Source organism: Callithrix jacchus, chromosome 7 (assembly GCF_049354715.1).
Source record: "Callithrix jacchus isolate 240 chromosome 7, calJac240_pri, whole genome shotgun sequence".
NCBI classification, from domain to species: domain Eukaryota; kingdom Metazoa; phylum Chordata; class Mammalia; order Primates; family Cebidae; genus Callithrix; species Callithrix jacchus.
In genome coordinates, this window is record NC_133508.1 from 127,022,083 (window position 1) to 127,046,138 (window position 24,056).

At 42.3% G+C, this 24,056-nt stretch overlaps 1 protein-coding gene across 1 annotated transcript in view; it reads left to right on the plus strand.

Annotated features, from left to right (window-relative positions):
• Positions 1 to 24,056, plus strand: part of LRRC8C (leucine rich repeat containing 8 VRAC subunit C) — a 149,725-nt gene that overhangs the window by 12,759 nt on the left and 112,910 nt on the right. The window contains exon 2 of the mRNA XM_035252085.3: positions 19,548 to 19,614. The gene's annotated coding sequence lies outside the window, so the exon portion shown is untranslated. The remainder of the gene's footprint in view (positions 1 to 19,547; positions 19,615 to 24,056) is intronic.

Consider the following 24,056-nt stretch of genomic DNA (forward strand, 5'->3'; position numbering starts at 1 on the left):
AAATCTGCATTTTGGTGGTAAATCCCTTTGCCTCAGATTCAGTAGCTTTTGGTAAACTTCACTGTTTTTAAAGTAACTTTTGTGTGAAATAAAGATTCAATTTTTATAACAAATGGCAAATAAAAACACTAAATGCTGGAAGAAGTTGACTGTACTAATTTTTCCCAAGTTCCAAAAGTGATTCCTTTTCTCTTATGCTTCCTGTACAGTCATACTGTTATATTATTCACCAAGTGATATATTCCAGATTTACATGTGAATCCTGTAACAGTGGTACATACCATATTTTGAAAACATTTCGAAATATGCTACTGTATCAGGAAAGGCCGTGGGAAATGGATCTCCCAAACACTGAATACAGGAGGAAAGTTTATTATAGCCAGGAGCTGAGGAAATGACCTGTTCAAATTCAGCTCATCTAACAAAGGAAGGTTCTGCCTTTATATAGGCTTATACTTTAGATATTACACATGGAAGAATCTTAGGTTTATAGCTTTAGAAATCACATATGAAAAGGGTCTTGGTTTACAGTTTCAGGAATCCCATATTGAAAAGGTTTCGGTTCATAGTTTTAGGACTCACACGTGAAAAGGTTTCTGGTTTGATCATGTTTTAAGTAAAAACAGTGTCTTCCGGAGAGTTTCCCCAAGACCAAGCCTGCCACCTACAGAAGGTGAATCAGGAGGCACCAGTCGGTCAGCCTTTTCTTCTATTGAAATGCAGTGTGATAGTCAAAGGGAAAGTTGATCTCAGGTGCCTGGGTCTCCCTCTTCACTACCAGGACCATGGAGCCTAGAATACATGGGTTGGGGGCAGTAGGTCTCTCATGAGCGGGCCCATCTTTTCTTGGAATTACTCAGGAACAGATGCTAATAGAACACCTCATCTCTCGCCTATCTTCTTGGTGTCTGTGTCTCCATTTCCTACTGGTTTAACATTAACTTTGAATTGTGAACCAGGTAAACAAAAAGAACTGCAAGACAGACAATTCTGAGATGGTTTAGTCAAAGGAGAAAAAAAGTGAATTGGATAAAATATGTACATGATAATTTGAACTTTCGGATAGAAAACAGTCTCTTCCCCCCCCACCCCCACCCACACACACAGTTTCAGAACCACATTAGAAAACTGATAGCCAGAACTTTGCTGGAATATATATAAACTGACTGAATCAGATTACGAAAGAAAGTAACTTAATTGTTCCCTGGCCATATTCTCTGAAAATGCAGTAAGTCATTCAAGAAAGGCTTCCCCATCTCTAAGTGCTTCAGGAAGAGGAGGTCTACTGAAACAAAGAGAGTGCTTGCCTCCAGGCATTAGCAGCTTTTCAGGGACTGCTAGGTGCTTTTAGATGCTGGAGTTACCTGCTAACAGTCTGCAGGGCAGTCACGTGCCCCCCTAAACACAGCAATAATTGTGGCTTCATGTACTTCAGCATTCACTTCCGCATTTTAAAATGGCTTTTTGAAAAAGTGGTAAAGGGCTTGACTGTGGAAGGGAGAGACTCCCGTGCAGTTGAGTGAGGGCAGGGTTCCATTCTCCGGAGCTGCAACTTTGTTATGGGTTTGTTTCCTTCTCCTCTGGTCCCACCTGGTGTTCTTTGTCCCTCTCATCCCTGAGGTCTAGAGAAAAGCAGTTTATCCAAAAGGCAGGAAGCCAGACCTCAAATTCAAGTCCCATATTTACATAACATCCTACATTGACATGCTAAAGAAGGATCAGGAAAAGCTGCTTTTAACATGCATAGTCTTTTAAAAATGCAAATCCCTTTCTTTATCCCTTGTTATCTCATCTTCCCCTAGACTGCAGTCATAAGTCTGTCTGCCTCCTAAATAGCAGAGATTCTATAGAGCTGCCTGTCTGCTCGTGTGATTTTCAAATTATTTCCTTATGATAAATGCCTTCCATTTTGGATGCCTTTGTATTCCTATAGGGCTCAACCCACGTCATTTTTTACTCTCTACTTCCCTCTACTGCTGAGAGGAGAAAATGTCAAATAGAAGCACACCAGCAACACCCACCTGCAAGTAAAGATAACTCCAGATTCTTTCTTTTGGAAGAAAAGATTGATGCCTATCTTACCTGCGAAGCCATCACAGATTCTCTCTGCTTTCCTTTAACACGAAACCTGGTCAGCCCTATTTCCTCACTGACTATTCACTTCTTAACCCACTTCTCTCTGGCTCTTCACATGTCCCAGGTTCTGCCCCTCCAGGTTAATTTCTCTTACACAGATTACCAATCACATATTTTGCCAAGGGCAGTGACCTTTCTCAGTCCTTGCCTCTGTAGGTAGAGGGAAAATGCTGTTTTAGGTTTATCAACATTTGTAAATCTTGGCCAACCCTCTTCCTCATGGAGTGAGGGTCTCACAATTTCAGGTGTGAAAGATGTACAAAGTTATGAATCAGCACTGACCCTGCGATCATTGTTTCAGAGCCCACCCTCCTTCCTAATATGGTCCTTAAACCACAGCATCCAGTTTCTTACTGCTATGCTCAGTTTCCTTTACTTTGCCTTTATCAAATGCAGCCCCCAAGGTAAGATTCGAGAATTCATTGGCCCTCACTTAGTAACTCTATGAGATGCACGTAGAAAGCCCCATGCAGTGCCTGGTGCCAAGAACAGATCATACTGTGTGGGCACTCTAGGCAGGTAAGAATTTGGTACCCCTTTACAAGAACATACTTAGAATGTTTATTCAACATGTGTTTAGTAGAGATGGTAAAACTGGCTTTCTGTTGGAAAAAAGTCACGAACCTTTTAACTATCTTCATATTCCTTTTTTGAATACTTAAACTCTATCTAGCAAGAATGAGATAGCGTTTAAAGATACTTTAGCAGAAAGACAAGTGGGCCTAGGGGCTGTAGGGAATATGAAAGTTTTCACAGCTCATGATATTTCTGTCAAATATCCCACAATCAGCCTCCCAGGCCTTGTGAGCAGGCCTGTCAGCTGCTAAGTCTCCCTTCTTGTTCCCTTTCAAAGCATCCTACTCTCTCATCTGCCACCCTTATCTCTCCCAGATCTACTCCCTCCAACCACTTCTGTGGGCTCTCTCTCACTCTTGCTCTCACTCTCTCTCTTGCTCTCGGATTGTGCTGTTCAGCATTGCCCCAACAACCACACTCCAAGCTTACATGTCCTCACCTGTGACTAACTCCCATCTTCAAGAGTATGAAATACCTATTATTCCAAGGATGATGCTTTAGCTTGTGCTCACCAAAATACATGTCTCCCAGTTGCCAAGATTCTCTTTCTAGAACGTAGTTTCTTGCCACTGTTTCAAATTTAAGAGACTTATTCCATATGTTGAATGGGCTAAGGGCCAATTTTCATTTGTCAGGCTGCTAACATAAGGAATTACATGTGGAAACCTGAGTTAACGGGCACCAAATTTCCAATTACTCCAGTGACACATAGTTGCTCCTTGTAAATTTAATACCCCAGACACCTGTTTAAGTGCATGTACCCTTAATTCAGCACAGCCTAGCAGGCGAGTACCTTGTATATGGCCATGACTATTTTCTTCTCAACAGAAATCAGTGAGTTACCACTGAGGTGTGAAAAACCATTTCTCCCTTGAAATGCTTCTCAGTCATTAAGGAGTAGGTGGGAAGGTTTCCCTTCTGGAGTTTCTGAAACTGCACAGCTGGCGGGGACTAAATACCACCTGGGTGAAGGGAGTTTCCTTTTAGCCTTTCCCCAAGGTGGGGTTGGATTTACACCTTTGTCTATAGTAATACATAGAGAAACTTCTCAGATCCCCAAGGAGAGAAAAGAACAGTTCTCTTTTTCAAGTGCATCAAACCCCCCTTTTCATAATAGAGTGAGCCTTTTTCTGGCAGTTATTCTGTGAAAAGGGAAAGCCTAAAGAAGTAGCCAAGTGAAGAATTGATTCAACCCGCATTAAGTGGCCTGAGGAAAATTTGCTTGACTTGTGGTATCAGAGGCACAGTGCACATCAGGAACCTCACTGCTGGCTTCACATTGAGACAAGAGAATAACTATTTAGTTCCTGCTCCTTGAGTTGGAGAGCATAGCTGTAGGAAGAAGTATTGAGGTGAGATAATGACAATCTTTGTTTAGCACCTACTGTGTGCCAGGCACTCTATTAGGTTTTTCACGTGCACTATCTCAATCCAGCCAACAGCCCTATTTGGTATGTTGTTTTGATTTTACAAATGAAAAAGAAGGCTTTTAATTTATCACCATCCCGAGGTCTCATGAAAAAATTATAACCATCACAATGTCTCATGACTGTTCAGAAGAGGAACCATATTCAACCTACAGGTCTGCACAGCCTGTTTCTACAGAGATTTAGCTGAACATTAAATGTCAACTTTATCCTCTCACATGCACCTTGGCGTTTTGAAAACTCTGGTTTTCAGAGCTCAGTGGTCTCATCCAGTCTGCTTTATCCTAAGGCCTCCTCCTGGCTCCATTTCCTAGTTTCTATCTACTTCTGAGCCAGAGTCACTTCCTGTATGTTTTATTTTCCTCCTTATCCTCTAATGTAATTCTGGAATAATAGAACTTCCCAGTGAAAAGAAACCATGGAGAATTTGCTGAGAAGGAAGAGTATAAGTGGCTCGCTGGAGATCACAACCCCAGTGGCTCGGGAAGATGATACCTAGATCTGTGCATGCCCCTGTTGGGTGCTCTTTTCACTCTGCTGGGCTGGCTCTGAAGAGCACAGATAATCCTCATTTACCCAAAGCCTAGCGGAAGAGCCAGACCAGTACCTGTGTCTCCTACCTAACTCTGGAATCTGTGTATTCTCTAACAAGCTGCATTCATTTTAGATATAGGCTGCATCTTAATGATAATCCCTTCCCATGCACAGTGCATCACTCTACCAGAGAACTTGAGGCCATTGTCCCCATTTCACATATAAGCAAACTGGGCTCTGAAAGAGACACCTTCAGTGGTTACCATTATTGGGAACTACTAAAGCACCTGCCATGGGCTTTATAAACATTAATTCTTAAAGAGTATCAAGTAGGCATTATCTCTATTTTACAGGTTCAGGTAGCTTAACTAACATACTAGATTATATAGCTAGCACATGGAAGAGTCAGGTTTTAGACTGACTCCATAGAGACTCCATAGCACCATAGACTCTGCTTTTTATATACTACACACTGCCGTGGTCATATCGCTAGTAAGTGGTAGGGTTGTGAACACAGTCTAGGATTTTAACATCTAATTCAGTATTCTATTCTTTGTAATGTGCAGGTTCTGAATATTCTGAATGTTGAAAAGGATTGATTGATAGACATGTAGACGCATGTGCACCTACACAGTTTTAAACAGTTTAGTATAATTTCTTCCAAATAACCCATTTATTCATAAACTTTGTGTGATTATTTTTAAAGTGCATAGTGTATGTTTAATGTTTTAACCTAAATCTATGAGTCTATTTGCTCTCATTAGAAGAATGGAGTGTCTGGATTTCTGACCCTGTGAGTGATGTTGGATATTGGATCCCAACCTCTTAAAAAGAGTTGTTAACATTTTTTTATTTTTGTTTCAGTTTGCAAGTGAAGCTCACTGTCAGTTTGGGTTTTATTAGAGAATGGAAGTTCCAGTTTAACTCCCTGAGAGTGCTGATTTATTATAAGAAAATGCTGGCAGACATTTTAGACTTGCAAAATGACTTCTAATCACAGTTCAGGCTAAATTCGTTCTGCTGATTTAGAATGTTGGAGAGTGAGAAGAGTGAGGAGGAGGGACAAGTTATTCTATCCTTATTGAATTAATGCCATGTTCCAGATAAGACGCTGCCTTCCTTGCCCTGAGTGATGCTGTAACCCTGGCTTTGCCTTCTGGCTGAATGCACTACTGAGCAGGAAGAAAGTCTCGACTTCAACTCTAACAATCCACTGCCAATTAGTACTGGTTCACTTGGCATTTCCCCTGAGGTTCTTCAAATTTGGCATGTTTGGCATGTCAGGTACATGTGAGTCACCTGCTCAGCTGTCCCCAAGGCCCATTACACAGTGGGACTGCAGCTCTAAGGGCTCCCAGGCCCTCTCCACTGAGCTCTTCTATGAAAGGAAGATGACTTATCAAATTACTGGGCTTAGCACTATTTTTAAATTTTCTTCTAGAAGATAAAAGAAATTGGCCCTTCTCCCTTTTTATTTCTTTCTGGTAGTGAACATAATAATTTCTCCTGAGGAGCAGAGTGTCCACAGAGATTTTTTTGCATGCTGGAAATAAGGCAGATGGCTTGGGTATTGTCTCATATCATCAGCGAAGGCCCCAGCTAAGCTAATGACTAGAAGGGCCTGGAAGAAATTAACAAGCTTCTCAGGGTAAGCTGTGGTTTGGGGAAGTTGGTGATGTTGAGGATGCTGGAGGCTAAGAGAGGGAGAGAAAATAGGGTTCTTGTAACTTCTGGGCTTCAGCACCAACCCTTGTGATCCTGACATTTCCAGTGTGATCTGCCTTATGGCAGCATGCACAGGGTCCCAGCCTAACTGAGCCTCCTGAGTGGGTGGGCTTGGATGCTGGCTAGCCAGCCTTCCAACTCCAATATTCTGAACTACATAAAGTGCTGAGTGAGTGGGAAGTGCTGATCACGTTTAATACTGAGTAATTTTTTTAAGAACTTGAGCATGTCATACATTTATTTTTTCAGCTTTGGAAATGATTCACTTTTATGACACATGAACAAGAATTGTATTCACTAAAGAACCTCAAGCATAACAGCAAGTGAAGGAGGATGGAATTATCTTAAAGGGCTGTTCTGCAGTGCCTCCCCATCAAAAGAGCCAAGTAGGTAGTGAAGAGAAGCTATTTAGGGCAGGAGAGATAGGAACGTTCCCAGCAGGGCCTTCACAGGTTACAGTTCCCAGTTAAGAGCAATGTCCTGAGATTGCACAGGTATAAAGGTGACCTGTGAGGTACTTGGTTCTCTTGGGCTTTAACACCAAAATTTGAAAGCTGAGGCTGACCCTTTATCACTGGCTTTCTTCCCAGAGTCTGACCTGGGGCAAACAGGACTGACGGTTTTAAGTTATCCGGTTTCTGTTCAGCTGAGACCTGAGTGTCAGGTCAGCTAACAGGCTCCATGTTGGAGAAACATGGCTCTAGGTTTCATTGTGCTGAGAGATGTTAACTTCCGCCCGGTCTTAGGGTACAGCCCCACCTGGATGCCAGCTCCAAGGGCAGACTGTGTGCCCACCAAGTTCATCTGATATGCAGCGGGCAGATGAAGCTATGTGCTGTTCACCCGTTCTGCGCTCTCCTGCCCAGTCTAAGACTGTCCAAGGCGAGGCCTAGTCTCTGCTTTATCTGGAAGAAGACAAGACCACCGTCTTGGACTGACAGCCCAGAAGCTACTCATCTCCAACCTGGATCCTAAATTTGACAGTACCTCTTGACTAATCTTGTATCTCTGAGCCTTAGCTCCCTCATCTGTAAAGTGTAAGCTTTATTTTATAAATATTGAGTGTGTGCTACTTACGCAGGTGCTGCCTAAGGTATGAATACAGTAGGCGACAGCAGGGACAAACAAGACTCACTCCTCATAGAAACAAACCTCATAAGATCTTTGGAGGATTCCATGAGATAATGTGTGCAAAATGTTAGCATCTTGTCTGACCCTCAGGGCTGCTTTTTACATGTTAGCTTTAATGAGTTTTCCGCCAAAGATGGTAGAAAATATTTCAAAGCATGTCCTTTCCTGCCTTGGTCTGTGCACATGCATTTCTCTCTGCCTAAAATGCTCTTCCTTAATTCCTGTGCCTAGCTAACTCCTGTTCATCCAGTTCTCGTATAAATGGTCACTTCTTCAAGGTGGCATTTTTCTGACCAGTCCACTCTTAGATCCCCCTGTTGTTTGTTCCCAGGGCAAGTGGTACTATACTTTGAGGTATCCATCCTCTTGATAACTATGACTTGTTTAGTGTCTGTTTCCCTGACTAGACTGTAAATCTAGTGTAAACAGCATCCATGTGGACCAGAAATATTGATGCCCAGCTTTGAGAGTCTGCATAAACATCTGACCAACTGGCTGATATTTGAAGGGAATGTTCCCTTTCGAATGAGAAAATTGCACTGGACCCAAAAAGAAGAATCTGGCCCACCAGGAGCACATGAGTCCTTTCTTCCCTCTTTCTTTCTCCTACCATGAAGAGGAGGGACGGCCAAGAAATGGCTTAAGAAAGGCCATTCCCTGGGTGGTACCCCCATCTCCTAGAAGCAGCAGTTAGGGAACATAGGACGAAGAGTTGGGCTCCCCATTGTTCACTGGAACTTACCCAGCACCCATTCAGGGACCTACTGGGAATGGGGCAATAAAGGTCTTCTTTGATACCATCTGCCACAGTCACACCCTTTGTCCTTACCACAGCCTGGTAGCATGACTTAAAGAAAGTCTTGTCTCTTGTAACTATAGATAGCAGAAGCTTGATAAAATGAAATCTAAGGTCATAAGACTGGAATGGTGTCAACAGCAGAAATGTCTCTGTCACCTGATGTGAAAGATGCCCCAGCCTCAGTACCTTTTGGATGAGACCTTGGCAAACATACAACTGTTTACATGTGACTTACCAGAAATGTGAACTTTCTTGCCCTTTTGTGCCCTGTGGGATTTAACAAAGCAGCAATGTGACCTGACCCCAGTGGTTTTCTTCTGGCCAGAATCCAAGTCCCCCGAGTAGTGCTGGACTTCCCACACGCATTCCTGCCAGCCCACCATATGGAACTATAGGGCAGTCCTCTCTGCCAAGCCTTTCTAACCTCTATGCCTTTGCCCAGGCTCTTCCCTCAACCAGAAGTTCCTTTTGTCCATACATACACACATTAAGACACTTCAGTTCATTCTTCAAGACTAAGATAAAATACCACTCTATCACTCCCCTGACCACCTATTTCCCCCAAATTGGAGTTGGTTATTCCTAACCCTTATACCAATGTAGTGAGGTTATTTATGGATTTCCCGCTCAGTCCACTGAAGACAGAAACAAAATCTTGTTCATATTTATGTCCCTTTCAACTAATATAGTATCTGCACCTATGATTTACTATAGTATTCTACACTGTAGGTGTGTAATGAATAAATAGCTGAAAGCTGGGCATTTGCAAGGTGTCTGCTGGCCAGTGGGTCAGCCAGGATGCCTACAGGCAAAGGCATGTGCCAGAAACCACTAGTGGAGACTTTTGTGTCCAAACTGTTGAAACAGTGAACAGTTGTTAAAGCCTTGTGGTGAGGAAATGGCATGAGGAAATAGTACTTTGGATATATTCTTTGAGGGCATGGGGTATAATGATGTTGAAGGAAGAAAACTTAAATTCATTCTACAGATAGTAAAACTGAGGCTTAGGGAAGTTAAGTGATTTTCCAAAGGACACACAGCTAGTAAGCAAAGGAAACTGGATTAGAATCTAGATCTGGTTTCAAAGTTTGCCCTCTTAAATAGTATGCAAAAACTCAACCAAATCTGCATACACTGCCTGGAACTAGTGTCCATTGATATTCAGGGAATTCCCAACTGCGTTAAGTTTGATGCCATTATATCACTAGACCTCACTGGGCCTCAGCTTCCTCTTCAGTAAAATAAGGAGAATTGAGCAAAGTGCCTCTAAGGCCACTTTTAGGCTCTGAGATGCTATGATTATCTGTAGAAAGCAAATGGACTTTCTAACCTGGAGGTCAGCTTGGTCAAAACATAAGCGCACTTGTGTATTGAGCCTGAAAATCCTTCTCAGCTGTTGCAGTGGTGATTGTAATATACACAAAGAAAGCTGTGAACTATTGTCTTAGAAGTATAATCATTCTTCCCAAATGAGTATTCAGAATACACTCAGGCATCTACACTTTCTGAACTCACAGAAAGCTCCTGTTTATCCGAAGTCTACTTAAGTCACAGCAGTTTCCACTCACTCCCCATGCTTTCCGTGTTATTCCAAAGCACACTGAAATGAAGTTCAGAATTGCATTACCCACACCTGTGGCACCCAACCTCCAATCCGCCTGCCACCTCGCCCTGTCACACACGTCTCAATCAAGCGTACATGCACTTCTCTGACTTCAGGCTGAATCGTAGGGTAGAACACATCTGAAAATGTCTGTGTGGTTCAGAATGAACTCTGAAAACTTTCCACCCATACCACTGAATAACATCCTGTTGTTTTGGCTCTTCTTTTTTCTATCAAATCTGTGCAATAATGCCTTTGATTTGGCTTTCACTTGGAATGATCTGCCTGATACCAATTTCCTACAACATTCAGAGCCAGATACAATCTCATTATAGTCAGCTACATAAAGTGGACCTTTCAGAGCATAAAGAAACATCTGTCCTCCATCTGTGGTGCCTGAAAAATAGGACTTCCAATAGAGCACTGTGTAGGATGCTAGTGCTTTTAATGGGCAAGAAATCCATTTCTGACTAAAATCTCAATAAATATATCTAACAGAATATTTTCATCTTACATACTGTCTTTCAAAGAGCATTTCAAAGGCCACTATAGCAAAGTGGCTTATTAAGAACATAGTCTCTAGACTCAGCCAAACCTGGTTCAAATACTTGTTCTGTGATATACTGGCTGTGTGATCTCGGAAAGTGATTTAACCCTGATTTTAGGTTTTCTCAGGGATGTAAAATAAAATGCTAGCATCTACCCTGAGAGAGAATATTTTTAAACAGACTGGCCCATGGTACAGCAACAAATAAACATCAGCTGCTGTTCCTGTTTTGTTATTGCTGTTGTTAACACTAGGAGCAGAATGGCCTGATTCCTGATGTGGCTAAATGAACACAGGATTTGGAATTAGAAAACCTGAATTTGCACTCTACCATTGCCACTGACTAGTCAGATGACCCTGGGGAAATCACTGAATGCTTCTCAACTTAGCTTCCTCATCTGTAAAACAGGGAAAATAAAAATAGCTACCTCACAGGTAACAACTGTGAGGTTCAAATAAGGTGATTTATGTGAATTTCCTTTGCCAATTTCTAAACTCTGTATGTATGCATTATTTAGTGATTGTTAGTGTTATGGGCTGAATATTTGTGTCTTCCCCCAGAATTTATATATTAAATCTCTAAGCCACAATGTGAGAGTATTAGGAGGTGGGGCTTTAGGGGTAGTTAGATTTAGATGAGGTCACAGGGTGGAGCCCCATGTTAGAATTAGAACCCTTACAAGAAGTGACTAACAGCTCACTCTCTGTCTGTGTGTGTCATGTGAAGATACAGCAAAAAGTCAGCCATCTACAAGCCAGGAAGAGGGCCACCACCAAGAACTGAATCTGCCAACACCTTGATCTTGGACTTCCTAGCCTCTGGAACTGTGAGAAACAGAGTGTCTGTTGCTTACGCCACCCAGTCTAGGATACTTGTTATCACAGCTCAAACTGACTAAGACCATTGGTAACAACACCAGAACTGAAGAATGTATCTAATTTTCTTATTCAGGAATTTTTATTTACAAAAGCCTTAGTGATGTGCTCAAGTAACTATAGCTGATTTCCACTTAGTCACAGAAATGAGGACTCTTTGCATGAACTAAGGTAGCATCAGGTACAGAACATCTGCTTTTCCCAACAAAGCTCTGTATACTCACCTTAAACCTGGTCTCTCTGAATGTTTAAAATGTGTCCTTTCTGTCAGTGATGGATCAGGAAAAACTATAAGGAAATTAAGAGAACATTTTAAAAAATGTGTCCTGGTCAATTGCCAATATATCTGAAAGGTGGTATTTTGGGATCTTCGGGTGTCACTTTTCTGGCTGGAAACCGCTGTGGCTGGTGGAGCCTTTGCCGAGTTTTGCTTGGTGCTCTAGGCTTGTTCCACCCACTCGGTCTGGCAGGCTGCACCCAGTTCACACTACCAGCCTGGATTCCATGCCCTCTAAGGGAGACTATGAGTCAGGCGTGGAGTGGCAAGGGGTGTGTAAGCTAGGGTGGGGTCTGGCCACTGCGCTGTTAGACATGCTGGCTACTGCCACAGAACAGGCAGCTCCAGGTGCTAGCACAGGCACTGGTTCTCTGTGAGGTTGCAGCTGGATCAGGTGCACCACAAGCAGCTTCCCCAGCTGGCATCAAGGTATGTAGCTGAACCCAGAAACTTGGAGACAGCAGGAACTGCAGAACCCCAAAGAGGGAGTCAAAGCCCTGGCTCAGGGAGCTCTCAGATCTGGGCTCCCTGAAGGGCCACAGCTCTTCTCTCCTTTTCACCCACAATGTGGCAAGCAGGGGCATGTTTCAGCCCTGTTTGGGTTACAGTTCTTTTAGTTTTGCCATTTGGAAGGTCCTGAGTTCTTGACCTGTGCCAGGAAGAATGAGGTGCACAGAGAAGTGGAGGGTGAGCAAGACAAAAAGGAGTTTTATTGAGCAATAGAACAGCTCAGAGGACACCTGCAGTGGGCCACTCCTCTCCATAGCCAGGGTATCTCAAAGTGTTCAGCTGTCATCAGAGAGGGAAGCTCCTCTCTGCTGGGAAGTTCATCCCAACAAGTATCTAGCTGTCAGCAGAGAGGGTAGTTCCTCTCTGCAGCTGTTCATCCCATTGTCTTCTCAGCTCTCAGTGGACAAGAGTCCCTGGGGTGGGCAGCTCCTCTCTGCAGCTGGTGGTCCCATCATCTCACCCTCTTCTCTCTATCTTTTCTCTGTTCTCTGCCAGAGTCTGGCTGAATCCAGGGTTTTTATGGGCCTCAGAGGGGAGGAAGTATGTGCTGATTGGTCCATGGGTGGCCATGGGTGGGCCCAGGGAAAAGCACCACAGGTTCTCCCTCCAGTCCCTGGGACTGGGACCCTGGCCCCCAGGCTTCAGGTCCTCCCTGGTTTGAGAATGGGGCTTCACTAGGGACCAGTCCCCTTCTACCCAGGAGCCTGTCTGCCTCCTGCTACTGTTCATGACACCCAGGCTGTTCATGTCAAGAAGCATGGGCAGGGCCAGCACTGGGCTGTTCTCAGCACCCTCCTTTGCCTCCCTCCTGTGCTTGTCAATGCCCAGAGTCCAGAGGGGACTGAGGTGCCAGGGAGCTGGCATGTCAGCACTGCCCCAAGTGTGTGTATACCTAGCTGGGCTGTGACAGTGCCCACATTTGGCCTCAACTCCACTCTGGGATTGGAGCCAACAGCAGGGAAAGGCCAGGCAGTAGGAGCAGACACCTTCAAGCATAAGGAGGGTAAGAGGGGGGCTTCCCAGACCCCTGAGAATACAGAGATGCCAACCCAGGTGGCTGTAGAGGCGCCTGGGAGGGTGGGGCTCCTGCCTGCTCCTTGCTCCTGCCAGCTCCCTGGAATGCAGCACCACCCTTGGTCCAGCTCCACCTCGGGGCCCCTCTCTGCATGCCCCTGTGCCCAACCATGCTGCCCCCACACCAGAAGGCAACTCAGCTTGGCCCCATCGTGGAGGCTCCGAGGGGCAGGCTCCAGGGACTGTCCACCACCTCCCACACCTCCCCACAGCGGCAGTGGGCAAGAGCGATGCCACAGTGCCAGGGTATAGAGTGGCAGAGGCTCCGGGCCTGAGGTGGGTCCCGCCTGGCTGCAGCCGGTGGTGCAATGGCAGCAGCTGCTTGGGATGGCCCACCACTGCCATCAGTATTAAGACAGAAAAGGGCTGTCAACTTTCCTACTGGGTGTTGTTTTGATGTGGTAAATGTTAGTTTTTCAGATTGTATCTCTCTTCCCTTCCTAGCGCATTCAAAACAACTAGTAATTCAGCTACTTTCTGCCCTTCTGGGTACCTGATCATCTCTTTTGTCCATTTCGTAGTATGGAAGTCACTGGGCTGGGGATTTTGACACCAGCCAGACTTAAATTTGAATTCTGACTCCTCAACTTTCCAGCTGTGTTATCTTAGACACATCAGACAACCTTTCTATACAGCTCAGTTTTCTCATCTGCAAAATGGAAAAGAATAATAGCTATGTTACAGGGTGATTAAGAAAATTGAAACAACACATATAAAATTCTTAGTCATATCTGACACCTAGTAGTCACCTGTCACCTTATCTTCCTTCCCTTGAATCTTCTTCTTGCCCACTTCTAACTCCCTATGCCTGATTATTGAGCCCTCCCTGGGGCCTTGGTGAGATGATCACTAACACAATCAATGGCTAATATGAGCCAGTAAGAAAGCGTCCCTGGGGAACAATCAAATTTCTAAACTAAGATTCTTCTTCCAGGTCTTATAAACTCTCGGGCTTTTGGACATTCCAGTAAAAACAATAGACTCTACTAGATATATTTGCTAATTTAATATTTGCTTAAAGTACATGTGTGTGAACTTGGATAGTCACAGAATGTCCCAGTAGATGCACAAAAAAATACCTGGTAACGCCGTGTATATTTTCTCTGCTTATCTTTTTGTATTTTTTCGAATTTTGTACCATGTGCATGTATTCCTATTCTAGAACTAGAAATACCATTTGACCCAGCAATCTCATTACTTAGTATACACCCAAAGGATTATAAATCATTCTACTATAAAGACACATGCACACATACATTTACTGTGGCACTGTTCACAATACCAAAGACTTTGAACCAACCCAAATGCCCATCAATGATAGACTGGATAAAGAAAATGTAGCACATATACATCACAGAATACTATGCAGCCATAAAAAAAAGGATAAGTTCATGTCCTTTGCAGGGACATGGATGAAGCTGGAAACCATCATTCTCAGCAAACTGACACAAGAACAGAAAACCAAACACCACATGTTCTCACTATAAGAGAGAGTTGAATAAGGAGAACACATGGACACAGGGAGGGGAACATCACACACTGGGGCCTGTTGGGGGCTGAAAGCTAGGGGAGGATAACATTAGGAGAAATACCTAATGTAGATGATGGGTTGATGGGTGCAGCAAACCACCATGGCATGTGTACACCAATGTAACAAACCTGCATGTTCTGCACCCAGAACTTAGAGTATATAATACTAATTTTTAAAATGCTAGTGATGTTGAAGTATTCTTTGCCAGGCATTGTAGTAGGAGCTCCCTAATGACCTGGAACCTGTTAATATAGTCTCCAAAACTTTCTAGTATACAGAGAAGAAAAGCTGTAGTTCTTGAAGCAGAAAACCACTGCCTGAGCCAGGAGAGGAGGTTCTCACTCTGTGGCTTCCTTGCCATAGAATGTTTGTAACCTCTTCCCTTGAGATTTGCAAAGTAAATCTTGTATTTGTCATCAATAATAGTAGTGATCTATATTGAAAGCTTACTATGTGTCAAGCACTGTTCTGTGTGTGTAGCTTCACAATTACCTCGAGTTAATTATTATACCAATCTTGTGAGGTGAGTTGTATTTTTATCTATATTTTACTTTTTTTTTTTTTTTTTTTTGAGACGGAGTTTCGCTCTTGTTACCCAGGCTGGAGTGCAATGGCGCAATCTCGGCTCACCGCAACCTCCGCCCCCTGGGTTCAGGCAATTCTCCTGCCTCAGCCTCCCGAGTAGCTGGGATTACAGGCACGCGCCACCGTGCCCAGCTAACTTTTTGTAATTTTTAGTAGAGACGGGGTTTCACCATGTTGACCAGGATGGTCTCGATCTGTTGACCTCGTGATCCACCCGCCTCGGCCTCCCAAAGTGCTGGGATTACAGGCTTGAGCCACCGCGCCCGGCCTATTTTACATTTTTAAACATTGAGTCTCAGAGAGTCTCCTAACTAGCAAGTGACAGAGCTGAGATTAACAGTTGTTACTGTATAGGGTTGTTAAAACAGGCATAGATTGTTATTAAAGCTAAATAAATTCATACATATAAAGTGCTTAGAACAGCACTGGCTGTGGTGCCTTCCCTATTAAGGACCAGCATTAGCATTCCTGGAGTCAGGGAGGGACTTTGTAAGTTAGAAACATAATTGAGTCAGTAAAAGTACCAAGAGGTAATTTTAATAAACTGAATTGTAAATTAAGTCTCTATTTATTCTGTGACTAAAGGCTATACATTTTTCAAGATAGCTTTCCCTTGTTTTTATTTTGTTGTTGTTGTTTCTGTTTTTATTTTCTATGTGTGCCATTTCGTAGAAGACATTCTGCCACCAATTCCAAGTTGTCTGTGTCCTACTTTCAGCTTTTTAATGCTTTTTTGTCATAGATATTTTTAACATAAAAATCAGAGAAAGGGGCCGGGCGCAGTGGCTCAAGCCTATAATCCCAGCACTTTGGGAGGCCGAGACGGGTGGATCACGAGGTCGAGAGATCGAGACCATCCTGGTCAACATGGTGAAACCCTGTCTCTACTAAAAATACAAAAAATTAGCTGGGCATGGTGGCGCATGCCTGTAATCCCAGCTACTCGGGAGGCTGAGGCAGGAGAATTGCCTGAACCTAGGAGGCGGAGGTTGCGGTGAGCCGAGATTGCGCCATTGCACTCCAGCCTGGGTAACAAGAGCTCAACTCCGTCTCAAAAAAAAAAAAAAAAAAAAAAAATCAGAGAAAGGTAATGTTTTTAAATGAAACCATTAGAATGACCACCCATTCAAGTAAACATTTGTAGGTACAATATTGTTGGTATTATTGGGTCTTTTATTGGTGGTTTTTATTGAGTGATGTTTCCACCTGTGGGAGGTAAAAGCAGGTGGAACACTAAAAATGTTTTTGATCCTCTGTCTCCAACATGTACAGGAATAGTGGCCACATATTAAGGTGCATGTGTGTGAGCTTGGATAGTCACAGAATATCTCCAGTAGATGCACAAAAAAACTTGCTTGCTACATAAAGCAAAAGAACAAGTAGTATCTGAACCTAATGGACAGAAAACACACCATCTGTCAGCAGTCAAATATCAGGCTCAAACATATAAAGCAAGAGAGGAAAATACACCCCAATTGCTGCCCTGTCCAATGTGGGTTAAATTATATATATTATTAAAATTAATCATTGATTTCTTTTTACTTTTTAAAAGGTGGTTACTAGAAAATTTTAAATTGCCTCTGTGGCTTTCATCTTATTTCTATCAGGCAGTACTGCTCTAGAATAAAGTCTAAACTTTACCTAGACCTGACCCTTAAGTCTTCAGTACCTTAGAAACATAAAGACATAAAGTGACTAAATTCAAGTCTGGAAATAGAGACGCTTACTATGTACCTCCTAAGAGTACAAAGATTAATAATGCAGAGTTCTTGTCTTTAAGAAAGTGAACTGAGATTCATAGAACCCTACTTTGAGCCAGGATGTGAGCATCCCTGCAAGTTAGTATTATAATTTCCACTGTACAACTCACCTCTAGCCTTTAATGCCTCCTCCATTCAGGACCCCAGAACCTTCCTGAAACTAATATAAGCAAAAACATTCTCTTCTCCATGGCCTTCTCTACACCCTTAGTCTTAAGTACCCTCTTTCCAACTCTAGCCTGTAACTATCCTTAAAAAAAGGTAAATGGGAGGTGGTGCTGGGGGTGGGATGTGTACTTTCTATATTATTTATTCCAGTGCCAGGACCCTGAAATCCCATTAGATCGGCTACAAGGAAATAATAGTGCCCAAGCTGGGAAAGCACAGAAACTGAGTTATTTGCTTCTCAATCAGCTCACCTTCTCCCTGTAAAGCATCAGGAGAGATTACTCTTGTTTTCTCAAAGACAAAATCAGAGTCTCACTTCTGTCACCCAGGCTGTAGTGGCATGATCACTACTCACTGCAGCCTCAATTTCCCAGGCTCGGATGATTCTCCCACCTCAGCCCCTAGTGTAGCTGAGACTACAGACATGTGCCACCACACCTGGATAATTTTTTGCATATTTAGGAAAGACAAGGTTTTGCCATGTTGCCCAGCTGCTCTCCAACTCCTGGGCTCAAGCATTCCACCTGCCTCAGCCTCCCAAAGTGTTGAGATTACAGGCACGAGCCATCACACCCAGCCTGGATTTCTAATTGGCACCTCAAACTTAACATGTTCAAAACAGAATTCCAGATTTCCCATCCCTTCCACCTGTTCCTCTTAAACTATTTTGCATGTCAGAAAATGGACATTCCTTTCTTCTCAGTAACCAGGCTAAAAGCTTTGGAGTTATTTCTGACTCCTCTCCCTTTCTCTTACCCCACATCCAATCTGTTGCATATTCTTAAAACTGTACTTTCAAAAGAATGTGCTGACCAGAATTCAGCCACTTCTCACCACCTGATATCAATTACCCTGGTGCAAACCATCATGGAGTCTCCCTTTGATGACTGATAACATTCTAAACTTGTCCCCTGCAGTCTGCTCTTACCACAGCAGCTAGAATAACCCTGATACATCTTAGATCACGTCACCTCTCCTCAAACCCTTCCAGTATGAGAGTGACAGTGACCACAGCCCAATTTTTTTGGTGTTGCCCAAAGCTCTGCACTGACTCCAGCCATACTGGACTCCTTGCTGTTCCTCAAAAACACCTGGTAATCTCCTAACCCTAGGGCCTCTCCCAAAATGCTCTTTCTTCAGTAGCCACAAGCCCACCCTCACACCTCCTTCAGGCCTTTCCTCGACTGCCTCTTCACAGTGAGGAAATTTCCCTGATCAGCCTTTTTAAAATCTGACATTGCCTTGTCCAAATACTCCCTGTCTCTGCATTATTATTCTTTATAACACTTCTCACCAGCTGGCATAGTATTTCTTCTACTCATTTCTTAAAGTTTCTGTCCTCCAAAATAGAATATAAACCCCACAAAGGTGAGGATTGTATTTATTCATTGCTATCTCTGTAGTTCCTAAAATAGTACCTGGCTCAAAATATATGATCAGTAAATATTTATTAAAGGAATGAATGGAATTTTCAGATGAGAAAAATGGGCAGGGCCTGGTGGCTTACGACTGTAATCCCAGCACTTTGGGAGACTAACGTGGGCAGATCACTTGAGATTAGAAGTTCGAGGCCAGCCTGGCCAACACAGCGAAACTCCATCTCTACTAAAAATACAAATATTAGCCAGGCATGATGGTATGCACCTGTAATCCCAGCTACTCAGGAGGCTGAGGCAGATGAACTGTTTGAACCTGGGAGGCGGAGGGTGCAGTGAGCTGAGATCACAACATTGCACTCCAGCCTGGGTGACAGAGCGAGACCCTGTCTCCAAAAAAGTAAAAAAAAAAAATTTTTAAACACGAGAAAGAAAAAGAAAAATGAAGCATGGGGAAGTTCAGTTTTAGCTCAACACCAGTGAACTAGTAAGGTCAGGAGTCAAGATTAGAACTCAGGTCTGACTGACTCCTCCTAAGCTTGTGCTCATTCCACCTCTGTATCTGGTTCAGGAGATTAATGGGGGGCTCCAATATCCAACTACGAGAGCTGACAGGCTGTAAAGGGCCATGGGGGAAGCACAGAGCAAGGTTCAACTGTAAATCTTGCTGGAAATACTGAGCTAAAACAGAACACCTTTGGCAGCACTGTTGACAGTCCCTGAGATGAAGGGAAGTAATTTGGGGGCATCTGCTGAAACTTTCCAGTTTTAAGACCGGCTTCCACTGTTTTTCTTTCAGCTGTAGCTTTCTCAGATAATGAATGTACCATCTGTCTCTATCTCCAGGTTCCCATACAAATTAGGATACTAAAAATGCCAGATGATTAAAACAGATTTCTGCTTGTTTCCAAGGGAAATCAACTGCTGGGAGCCCTCAGGAAATGAGAGGAAGAGTGCGTTCAGCCAAAGGTGTTCTCTGGTGAGTACATGCACTCTGCTTGCAACCCAGGTACCAGTCCACAGACTGCTCAAAATTTTGGCCCAGGTGAGACACCGTCCTGAGCTGCCCACCCTGCTGGCGGCCAAGTGAGACTGTGGAGATCACTGTGCCCTGTCCTACTCCCTTGTACCTTCACCACCGGGGGCTGGGCACTATGTGCCAGGCCCTTCATGTTAGGTCCCAGCTAACTGTGCCAGGAAGATTTACTAATGACAAAGAGACAGTAATGCAGCGTCCCAACCTCATCTGCCCAGTGTGAGTTCAGCATATTTTGAGCCTTTTAGCAGGTCTTCTGGAAGACATGGGGGACGTACCATCAAGGATTCTTGCTAGAAGGGTCACTTCTGGCTATCTACAACTAGACAGAGTTAATTCTGGGGCGTGGGAACAGCGTTCTGTAAAACACAGCCAAGTGTGCCCCGGGCAACTGTGCCAAGGATATTTCTCGGAGGCTGTGATGATTACTTGTTCCTGCTGGCCCCAGAATTAACACCAATTTGCCTGAAAGAGATAACATTGAGGGAGGAGGCTGCAAAGAATTTTCATTATTGTCTTGACAGTGAAAATCTCTGATTTGTCTCAAGAAAATTGGTTCAGGAGCTGACTCCAGTCTAACATGAGTGTTACTAAATCTCATCCCACCTCTTGCAAATGTAGGGGGAAAAGACAACCTTTCTTGGCTTTATTAAACCAGGGTGTGACTTATGTATGCCATAATGAGGCTCAAAGCTGCAAACTAGGCTGTAAAGGAGAGCACAGAGTTTAAATTTGGATTCAGACAACCCTGAATGATAATGCTTGTTCTTTAACTTACTATGAGATCTCAGGGAATTCTGAGCCACTTTGAGTGCCTACAAGGTGAGGATATTAATACCTATCCCTCAGGGAGGTTATGTCTTCATAACTTTTATATATGTCTTCATAAGCTTATGTTAAATAAGCTAACATAAGTTAAAAGCATTTGTTCTGAGCCTGCTAGGCAGTGGATACTTGCTTTGTGATTTCTCCTTTCTTTCCCCTGTTGCTATGTTTTACTGTCAAAATTGGAAACAGATAGCTTACTGAGCAATAAATAGACAGGGCCCTCCCTCCCCCATACACCACTATCAGCAGTACCAGCAACTTGATTTTTCTCGGAATTACTGTCTAGGATATAGAAAGAGCAGATAAATCCAAATCTTCACACATAGCCTATCCACTTACTTATAACTTATCATAGGCTTGGTTTTCTTTTTCTTTCTTTCTTTTTTTTTTTTTTTTTTTTTTTGGCCTAGGTAGAATATTTTTTAGAGAAACTAAGTGATAAAGGACACTCATGTTTTCTGCCTCAATAAAACAGTGGAAGACCCTGGGAAATTAATACCACGGTTCACAATGCAGTCCTTGCACTAGCCTTGACCTAGGCTAGTCAAAATATGTTGACTACTCCTGTCTTCAGATGACTCATGGGCATGATTCCTTAGCATGAGGCTATCCTAACATGTTCTAGGTAAGCCAGATTAGAGGAAGCAGGTTTATCATTTTGTGGTCCTGAGCAGGCCATTAGTAAATCAGTTTTTTCATTGCAGCAATGCTATATATAATCATGCTCTGGTGACTTCATCTATTTCTATAGATTCCAGTAATAGCTATTTAAATGTCTTTGTTCTGCTTCCACCTCAACTCAGTTATGAGACTAACTACCAGAATTGGCCCAGATTCCACAGGTTGAGGGGCAGTGTCCTTCATGAGACTGCCCTCACTTAGGATGCCAGTCAAGAATCTCAGGAGGTCCCAGGCAACTCACACTTCTGCCCACCTGGCTTCAAATTTAGTGACTCCTATGACCCTCTCAGGTTCAGTATTCACTAGAACAACTCACAGAACTCAGGAAAGCACAGGTTTGATCACAGCTTTTTTTTTTTTTTTTTTTTTATAAAGGCTACATCTCAAAAAGAGCCAAATGAAGACATACATAGGGTAAGGTCAGGGAGAGACCACACAACTTCCACACCCTCACCCTGTGGACTCAGTGCACACACTCACTTGGTATAGCTATATGTTCATCCACCAGGAAGCTCCCCTGAGCCTTAGAGTTCATATTTTTTTGGGGGTGTTCACCATATATATATATATATATATATATATATATACATATGAGACTGATTAAATTATTGGCCAAATGATTGAACTCAGTCTCCAGCCCCCTTCCCCTCCTGGTTAGTTGACTTTTTAACTCAGGTCAGGCTGGCCCAAAGTTTGAGTGCTCAAATCCCATGGTTGGTCTTTCTGGTGACCAGCCTCCATCCTGAAACTATATAGGAGGCTATGGTCAGCCACTTCATTTGCATAACAGAGACCTCTATAACTTAGGGACTGCAGAGGGTTTTAGAAGCTCTGTAGAAGAAACCAGGAAAAAAGACCAAATACAATTTTTATTATACCACAGTTTCCTACTGAGATTTACAAACCATGCCGGATGTGATTTTAAGTTTTTCCCTCGGGACAGTGGGAAGTTACTTAAAGCAAGGCTACTATGGACCAGCCATTCATTATATATGTGCTGAAAGCAGCACTTTGGGAATATAAACAGACAATTACATGGAAAGTTGTTTGGATAAAACTAAAATGGGAAGACTGGGAAGGAGATAGTCCTATGAGTTAGGCATAAAGTGATAAGAACAAAACTAGAGGAGAGACGTGGAAATGCAAAGGAGGAAAGGAAGGGTTTAAGAGATATTTCCATCCTATCTAAAGTGTCTTCTCCATTGCAAAATACTACACAATGGTTTAAAACTGCTTGAAGAGTTAAAACTACTTTCTAAAGATAACAAAGTAATAGAGATAAAGTGGCTCCTGTGATTTACATGACCTTAGTATTTTATCTCTCAAACAAACTTTGGGACCCTGTCTTAATCCTTGGTGGCACACTACCATTGGTTTCTGGACAGACATATGACTGTCTACAAATGGCTGAACTGTTCCTGCTTTCAAATTAATATTGCCGAATTTTACCTTGAAACAGCCTTTTGAAGTTTGTTTGCTTTAGAGTACGAGGCCCTCCCTCCCCTGTAAATCACAAATTTATGAGGGATTTGGAGAGATTTTGAGATGTATCCCTGTTTAAATCATGTAAAAAAGAAGACATAACACTAGTGTGTTAAAACTAGCTATTTCTTCCTGCATGCAATTTCAGTAAACAATAAAGTCATACTTCAAAATTCTTGGTGCGTAATCATTTGTCTATATCAGTAACTAGGATATTGATTCATTCATATCCATAGAAGTTCTACAATATGACAGATATTTTAGATAAGAATTTCCCAAAAATACAATTTCATGGGTTTAAATTTGGGGTGGGGGAAATAAATGATTATTTTAGTGTATCATGGGTGATATTAAATTGAAATTAAAATGTAGAAATATATTTAAGTTATATTAATTTTATATTTATATAAATTTATTAATTTTATATAATAAAAATAAAAATTTATTTAAATAAATAAAATTTATGTATAATAAATATATAATTATATATTGTGTATATTAATTAAATATAATTAATTCACGTAATTTAAAAACATTTTATTATAGTTAAGTTTATGTTTTTGTTTTAATTTTATTTACTTATACAGCTTAATTATAATAAACATTTTATTGTAATTAAGCTGACTTTTACGAAAACTGTCAATTGGCAACTCTTTATCAATATAATTGAAAATTAGAAGAAAGATTATCTTTGGCATTATATTATAAATAAATCAATAAATTTTAATCTCTACCATGTGGAAAATAGAAAAAAATTGAAAAGCGTTTAAAATAAGGATACAATTAGCTATTAAATGTTAATCAAAATTAATATTTGTCACATGCTTATAATGTGTCAGACTCCATCATAATATTTTATATGTATTAAATACTCTAACCCTCATAATCACACTACAAAGTAGGCACTATAATTATCCCCATTTATCCCTTGGGAAACTGAGGCTTAGAGAAGTTAAGCAACTTACTTAAGTTCTCATAAGTATAGAAGGTAAGAAAGATGATTAATGACTATAGAGTGTTTTAGTCCCTTTTGACTACTGTGAAAAAATACTTTAGACTGAGCAATTTATAAACATTTATTTCTCATAGTTCTGGAGGCTAAGAATTTCCGGTAAAGGCACCAGCATATTTGATGGCCGGTAAGGGCTTCTTCTCTGCTTCGCAGATGGTACCTGTTTGCTGTCTCTTTGCTGCATCTTCAAATGGCAAAAGGGATAAGCTCCCGAAAGCCTCTATCATGAGGGCGTTAATCCCGTTCATGATGGTGGAAATCTGGCCTAATCACTTCTCAAAGGTTCCACCTCTTAACACTATCACATTGGGAATTAGGTTTCAACATATGAATTTCAAGGGGACACGAGCATTCAAGCCATAGGAAAGAGTTTACAGAAAAG